This window comes from Xenopus laevis, chromosome 9_10L (assembly GCF_017654675.1).
Source record: "Xenopus laevis strain J_2021 chromosome 9_10L, Xenopus_laevis_v10.1, whole genome shotgun sequence".
NCBI classification, from domain to species: Eukaryota; Metazoa; Chordata; class Amphibia; order Anura; family Pipidae; genus Xenopus; species Xenopus laevis.
The window spans coordinates 60,601,155-60,609,121 of record NC_054387.1 but is presented as its reverse complement, the minus strand read 5'-3'; positions in this window follow the sequence as shown (position 1 = coordinate 60,609,121).

Below are 7,967 nucleotides of genomic sequence, written 5' to 3'. Positions count from 1 at the left end.
TTACAGAGGTTGTCCATCTAAACTACCCAGGTATCCAGGACCGCCATCAGAAATCACAGGGCCCCATACGACAAAATTTCCTGGGCCCCTTGGGCTGCGCCCACCGCAAGCCCCACCTACAGGTCCGCCCTCCCCACCCCACAAGTCCGCCCCCACCACAAAGAAAAAAAACAAAAAAAATATTGGTTGCTAGGGTCCCCAAAAGTTAAGAAAAAATTAAAAGGTATTGGTGGTCAGGGCCCTCCATAAAAAAAACATTTGTGGCCAGGGCCCCCCCATTAAAAAATATTGGTGGCTAGGACCCCACATGAGAAAAAAGAATTGGTGGCCAGGGCCCCTTAAACGTCCATGCCTTCCTGAAGTCAGCAGCTCTCAGAAAGATGGGGGGCCCGGCTAATCAAGTAAGTGTGGCATGGCCCGGGCCCCCCTTACCCTCGGGGCCCACTACAACTCTCCCCCCTGTCCCCCCCCCCTGATGGCTGCCCTGCAGGTATCTATGTCAGGCCAGGGGTTCCCCATCTAGCATTTTGCCCTTACCTTTGCATCAACTTGGGTCTTTTTTTCCCTATACAGATCCCTTTTTGGGGTTTGCCTAGCATCAGCCTGAAGTTGAACTTGGCAAATTGCTTAATGAGGACAGTGTTCTGTACCAAACTTTAAAAAAAATAAAAATAAAATCCAGACTGAAGAAAATGCCACCGGCTAGATTGCATAGAATAGAGGGAAAGTCGTTGGTTTGATTACCCGTCTGCCAAAACAGCGCTGGTTGGTTGTGCTTCAAATATCTTTGGAGAGTGATGAAAGGACAAGTGCCAGAAGTCCATCATCAGCCTTCTATTTGGCTGAACCTTCTCCTTACAGGTGTTGTCCTTCTAAGCTACCAAGGTATCTACTTCAGGCTCGGGATTCCCTATCTAGGCGAGTCTTCCGGAATAGCAGAGTTGGTAAGGCTTGTGCCCTTGGTCAGGAAGCTGTTCGGTTCCTGCTGCTGCCAAAAACTTGTTGTCGAAACAGCTCCGGTTGGTTGTGCTTCAAATAGCTCTGGAGTGTGATGGAAGGACAAGTGCCAGAAGTCCATCATTTGGCACAACTTTTCCTTACAGGGGTTGTCCTTCTAAGCTACCCAGGTATCTACTTCAGGCCAGGGGATCCCTAGCTACTGGAGACTTCTGGAATAACAGTGTTGGTAAGACACGCGCCCCTGATCAAGAAAATAGTTGGTTTGATTCCTACCTCTGCACTTGGGTGCCAAAACAGCTCTGGTTGGTTGTGTTTCAAATAGCTCTAGAGAGTGATGCTAGGATATGTGCCAGAAGTCCATCATCACCCTTACATTTGGCTGCACCTTTTCCATACTGGGGTTGTCCTTCTAAGATACCAAGGTATCTACTTCAGGCCAGGGGTTCCCAATCTAAAGGAGACTTCTGGAATAGCAGAGTTGGTAAGGTGTACACCCCTGGTCAGGAAGGTAGGTGGTTCGATTTCCACCTGTGCCAAAACAGCACTGGTTGGTTCTGCTTCAAATAGCTCTGGAGAGTGATGAAAAGACAAGTGCCAGAAATCCATCATCAGCCTTCCATTTGGCTGTACCTTTTCCTTAAATGAGTTGTCTTTCTAAGCTACCCAAGTATGTACTTCAGACGAGAGGTTCCCCATCTAGCATTTTGCCCTTACCTTTGCATCAACTTGGGTCTTTTTTCCCCAAACAGAACCCTTTTTGGGGTTTGCCTAGCATCAGCCTGAAGTTGACCATGGCAAATTGCTTAATGAGGACAGTGTTCTGTACCAAACTTAAAAAAAAAGGATTTGAGAAGGTTGGTTACTCGGTAATGTAGCCGGTTCAAAATGCAGCTTTGGCGCTTTACCGAACCCTACGTATCTGTCACTCGTTAATCCTGAGGAGGATGCAACCTATGCCTTTGCATTCAACAGACAGCTACCAAACAGGCCTGGAACTAGGGGCAGGGAAACAGGCAAATTGCTCCAAAGAAAAGGCAACTTGCGCCGAAATGTACCCCCTGGGCAGCGCCGATCCGCGCCTATATGCCGCCTGAGGCGGCCTTCCAGTGCCGCCCCGACCCCTCCTCACGGCGCTCACATTTTCTGCGCAGGAGGGGGTCGGGGCGATGCACGAGGCTAGTGCAGAGAGCGCAATTGCGCTCTCTGCACTAGAAGAGCCGAATTTCCGGGTTGAAAACCGGAAATTCGGCTCTTAGTTACCAGGAGCGGCATTTTTGCCGCCCCTGGTAACCAGGGGGGCGCTGCCGCCTGAGGCGAGTGTCTCAACTCGCCTCATTGGTGGAGCGCCCCTGCCCCTGGGGCTTGCACACCAGGGCCCTTTCGCGGAAGGAACCAGGCGATGTGCTGCATAAGCCATAGAACAGCCACGTGGGGGTGCTGGTTTTGCCGAGTCCAAAGTAGCAGCCACTCTTGAATGCAGACTGAAGAAAATGCCACTGGCGAGAATGCATAGAATAGAGGGTTCTGTACAGGCATAAAGAAACCCTGAAAGGACTGGAAAATCACCCAACCAGGATTTGAACTCAGGACTCCACAGGCGGGAAAAAAGGCACTCTAGGAATTGCGTCACACAGACTGATTCTCTTAGCCAATTGTCCCCTTGTGCCTGTGCATTGAATGGCAGTGCCGGAAGTCCATCTTCTGCCTAATAGAGTCAAAACGAACCTGAAGAACGCATATAACGGAGACTTCCGAAATAGCAGAGTTGGTAGGGTGTGTGCCCCCCTGGTTAGGAAAGTCATTGGTTCAATTCCCACCTGTGCCGAAATAGCTCTGGTTGGTTGTGCATCAAATAGCTCTGGAGAACCTACAGAACCCTTTTTGGGGTTTGCCTAGCATCAGCCTGAAGTTGACCGTGGCAAATTGCTTAATGAGGACAGTGTTCTGTACCAAACTTTAAAAAAAAAAAGATTTGAGAAGCTGATTAGCAAAGGTTGATTACTCGGTAATGTAGCCGGAACAAAATGCAGGTTTGGCGCTTTACCAAACCCTACATATCTGTCACTCGTTAATGTAGCCTGAAGAAGATGCAACCTATGCCTTTGCATTCAACAGACAGCTACCAAACAGGCCTGGAACTAGGGGCGGGGAAACTGCCACATGCTCCAAAGAAAAGGCAACTTCCATCGAAATGTTCCCTTGTGCCTCTATGTTGACTGGCAGTGCCTGCAGTCCATCTTCCGCATAATAGAGTCAATACAAACCCGGGTACCTCATTAAGGGAGACCTCCCAAATGGTGCCAAAGTTATGAGTTTGATTCCAGGCTTTGCTGGAAACTCAGTGCCAAGGCAGCCCTGGTTGGTGCTGCTTCAAGAATACTGGATAGACCAATGGAAGTAACTGCAGAGAGATAGCAGTACCTGTACTATTTGACTGCCCCCATTTTTTTTCAGGGGTTGCCCTTCTAAGCTACCCAGGCCTCTACCTCAGGCCATGGGTTCCCCATCTAGCACTTTGCCCATACCCCTTGCCCATACCTTGGATCTAGGGGTAGAAAACAGGATATTTGCCATATGCTCCAAAGAGCAGACAGGTCATCTTAGCACATGGAGGGGAGCGATTTTTCCAAAACGAAAGTAGAGGTCGCTCTTGAATGCAGCATGATGACCCGGCAAGGTGGGGGTGAAAGTAGCCTGTAGTAGGGGCAAGCTGTCTGTCCTCAGGTCGGTCACTGGGATTGCCAAGCTGTTCATCCCGAAGGTCTCCCTTACTTGGATACCCACGGTGCGTATTGACTCTGTTAGGTGGAAGATGGCCTCTCGGCAATTCCTGCTAATGTAACGGTTCTGGAGATATTTGGTTGTTGTGGTCATCGAGAACCTCACCGAGCAGCTATTGGATCTGTGGCTTTTTTCAACCTTTGTACAGAACACTGTCCTCATTAAGAAATGTACCAAGGTCAAGTGTGGATGGATCCAAGACAAGCCCAAAAAAAGGGCAGCAGTTTAGCTGTCCCGCCGCAGAGTCTAGATCTGCACAGCGAGGTTCCGGATGACCATAACAACTGGATGTCCCCTTGTGCCTTTACATCAAAAGGCAGTGTCGGCAGGCCAATGTGGGGCTTAAGATACCCCGCCTTTGATGGAAGGAGGGGCAAGCTGTCTACCCTAGGTCAGTCGATAGGATTGCCAAGGTGTGTGTGGGGGGGGGGGGGGAGTTTGGCAGCTTCCTTTGTTGAAGAGCTATCCTCAACAAAACTCCATTTGGCTGCCCTTTTTCTACAGGGGTTTCCTGTAAGTACTCCCCCTCCCACTGCCATTTTTGAGGTGTGCCTTGCATCAGTTTGTAGTTGACCTCGGTAAGTTGTTTAACAAAGACAGGGTTCTGTAGATAGCTTGAAAAAAAAATGTGAGAAGCTGAATAGCGAAGGCAGCTTTGGCGCTTTACCGAAACATAAATCTGTCGGTTACTCATTAATGTAGCCCGAAAAGGTACTCACTGGGGTTCAAACCGCAGGCACTTGCGAAGAGAAACCAGGCCATAGAACAGCCACACATGGATGCAGGTTTTGCCAACTCTAAAGTAGCAGTCACTCTTGAATGCAGCCTGAAGAAAATGCCACAGACGTGCCTGTATAGAAGAGAGTATTCTGTACAGGCATAAATAACCCGAAAAGATCTGGGAAATCACCCACCAGGAATTTTGAACTCAGGACTGTCCTTGGCAGACAACAGGCACTTAAGCCGCAATGCCACAGAACCTAATCCTGCAGGGAGTTGTTCCAGATGACCGTTATAATAGATTGTCCCCTTGTGCCTCTGCATTGACTGCCAATACAAACCCGTGATACCTTCCCAAAGGAGGCTTCCTGAATTGCTGGCGTACCCCCAGTCCAAAAGGTTGCACGTTCAATTCCCACCTCTGCTAAAAATTCAGTGCCAAAGCAGCTCCGGTTGGTGTTATATCAACCAACTCTGGAGAGAGATGAAAGCACAAGTGCCAGAAGTATATTGCCCGCCTTCCATTTGGCTGCCCACTACAGGCTGCTCTTCTAAGCTACCCAGGTATCTACTTCAGGCCATAAGTTCCCCATTGCCCTTACCTTGCCTTTGCATCAACTTAGGTCTTCCCCATACAAAACACTTTTTGGGGTTTGCCTTACATATCTGTCACTTGTTAATGTAGCCCGAGGAAAATGCAACCAATGCCTTTGTGTTCAACAGACATGTACCAAACAGGCCTGGAACTAGGGGCAGGAAACTAGCAATTTGTACCCCTTGGGCTCGAACACCAGGCTCTTTGGGGGGGGGGGAAAGACCAAGAAATTTGCTGCATGCGCCATAGAACAACCAAGTGGGCATGCAGGATTTGCAGACACCAAAGTAGCAGTCACGCTTGAATGCAACCTGAAGCAAATGTCACTGACAAGCCTGCATAGAAGAAAGGGTTTTGTACAGGCATAATCAAACCTGAAAGGGACGGGAAATCACCCACCTGGGATTTGAACTCAACAGGCAGACAACAGATGCTTAAGCCGCTGCACCAGAGAGCCTGACCATGCCAGGAGCAATTCCGGATAACCATAACAACCGATTGTCCCCTTCTGCCTCTACATTGACTGGCAGTGCTGGAAGTACATCTTCCGCATAATAGAACCCCAGGTAAAATACCTAAGGCCTACCAAATGGGCTAGAGGATAGGATATGTGCCCTCGGATAGGGTGTGTGCCATTAGTCCCAAAGGTTGTGAATTCAATTCCCACCTGTGTCAAAGCAGTTCCAGTTGGTTGTGCTTCAAAAATACTGGGCCAATGAAAGTCATTCGAGAGAGATGGAAGGGCAAGCTGTATGTCAAAACGTGGGGACAAAGCACAATACCTCACTGATGGAAGGTCAAGCTGTCTGCCCCTAAGTTGCTTTTGCTAAAAAGGGCTCTATATTTCTGCCCCTTTTTCTTATAAGGCTTGCTCTTCTAAGCTACCCAGGTATCTACTTTAGGCCAGGGGTTCCCCATATAGCACCTTGCCCATACCTTGCCCTACCTTTTCCCTTACCTTGCTTATACCTTGCCCTTACCTTGCCAAAGCTTGCCTTTACTTTGCCTTTGCATTAACGTGGAATTTTTTCCCACACACAGAATCCTTTTTGGGGATTGCCTAGCATCAGCCTGCTAGGCTACCTTCTCCCCCACCTTGCATCTGTGCCACCTTGCATCGGTGCCAATGCAGTTGCATGCTGCATTCAAGAGTGACCTCTATTTTCGATTTGGCAGAATCTCTCCCCCATGCCCCAAGATGACTTGTCTGCTCTTTGGAGCATGTGGCAAATCACTTGTTTCCTGTCCCTAGTTCCAGGCCTGTTTGGTACATGTCTGTTGAACACAAAGGCATTGGATGCTTTTTCCTCGGGCTACATTAATAAGTGACAGATTTATAGGGTTCGGTAAAGTGCCAAAGCTGATTTTTCCTCAGGCATTTGTTTGTTCTGATAATGTATGAAGTACTTAATTTTTTTTGTAAATCATGTCCTACTGACATCTTGCAGGGGCCCAAACAAAGCCAAGCCCACCAGCCCAGTTCAATACTTCCCCCTCCCACATGTGGTGAGATCTGCTATCTTGAAATGTTTAACTTGGCGTGAGCAGAGCCACGATATCTGGGATTATATGCCCTGGAGTGGCCCATGCAGGATGGATTTGGGTTGATAAAGAGAGGAGTAGAATATGGAAAATACAAATATACAGTATGTCTCACTGCCTGCTACACCCCACTAAGACCGATCCCTCTGACCAATAATGTTTAAACAATGAATCCTATCTATATTTTAAGAGATAAACTACCCTACTATGATTTTGCTTGGCTAAAAATATAATTTGCTTACTTGATAGTGATGTGTGTTTAAACAGGGGAACATTTGTGGCTCTGCATTAGCCAAATATTTATCAGCTGACCAAGGCAGGAGAGAAAAACCATGGGCATATTTTTCCAGGGTTTGACACTGGGAAGAGCAGGTATATTCCTGGGCACTTGCCTGATCAATTAGTAGAGGGCACCAACCCCTCCTGATGTATATACAACAATGTCTCAATATAGTTACACCAGATCTAGTGCCCACGGCGGGGTAATGGTTGATTTATAGACAGGGGTTTTAGAGACCTGAATAACAATGTCATGGATCATTTTGCTCATGGGTCATGCACATCTTGTTCATAATTTGGCCAGGAATACTCTTGATTTTCTGGACATGAGTATAGTGAGATTGGTCTTTTTCTTCCCTGCTGTCCTGGGTGACACCTCTACCAGGGGGTTGAGATATCGACTCCCCCTTCTGGAACTGGTAGACTACTGCAGAAAGCCAACAATGACAAATAATCTTGGGAAAGAGGTGGCGGGTCAGGCATTAATTCATTCATCTGGCAAAGGGTGTTTGAGTATGGCTGTCCATTATGATTGTGCAGGTAATGAATGCACCACTTAAATGGGTTGTTCACCTTTAAATTTACTTTTAGTATGATGTAGAGAGTGTTATTCTAAGACATTTTGCAACTGTTTTCATTTTTTATTATTTGTGTTTTTTTTTAATTTTTTAGCTTTTATTCAGCATAACCTGTGGAGTTTGAACAGCAGCAGCCCTGATGCCGCACCCCTCTGCGCTTCTAACTTGTAGTGTTGGGGTGGGTCGAGGAGGGGCTGCATCACTAGTGCAGTGAGCGCTATGCACTCGCTGCACTAGAAGAGCTAAATTTCCATTCTAATAAACGGAAATTCGGCTCTTAAAGTTACCAGAGGCGGCTTTTTGCCATCCCTGGTAACTGGCCAATCCGGGCTGCCTGAGGCAAGATTCTCGCCTTGCCTCATGGCCAGAGCAGCCCTGCACATATCTCTAGTTTGCAATTTCAGCAATCTTGTTGCTAGGCAATCATGCATTGATTTGCAACCTAGCAACCATGCATTGATTTGAATAAGAGACTGGAATATGAATAGGAGAGGGTCTGAATAGAAAGATGA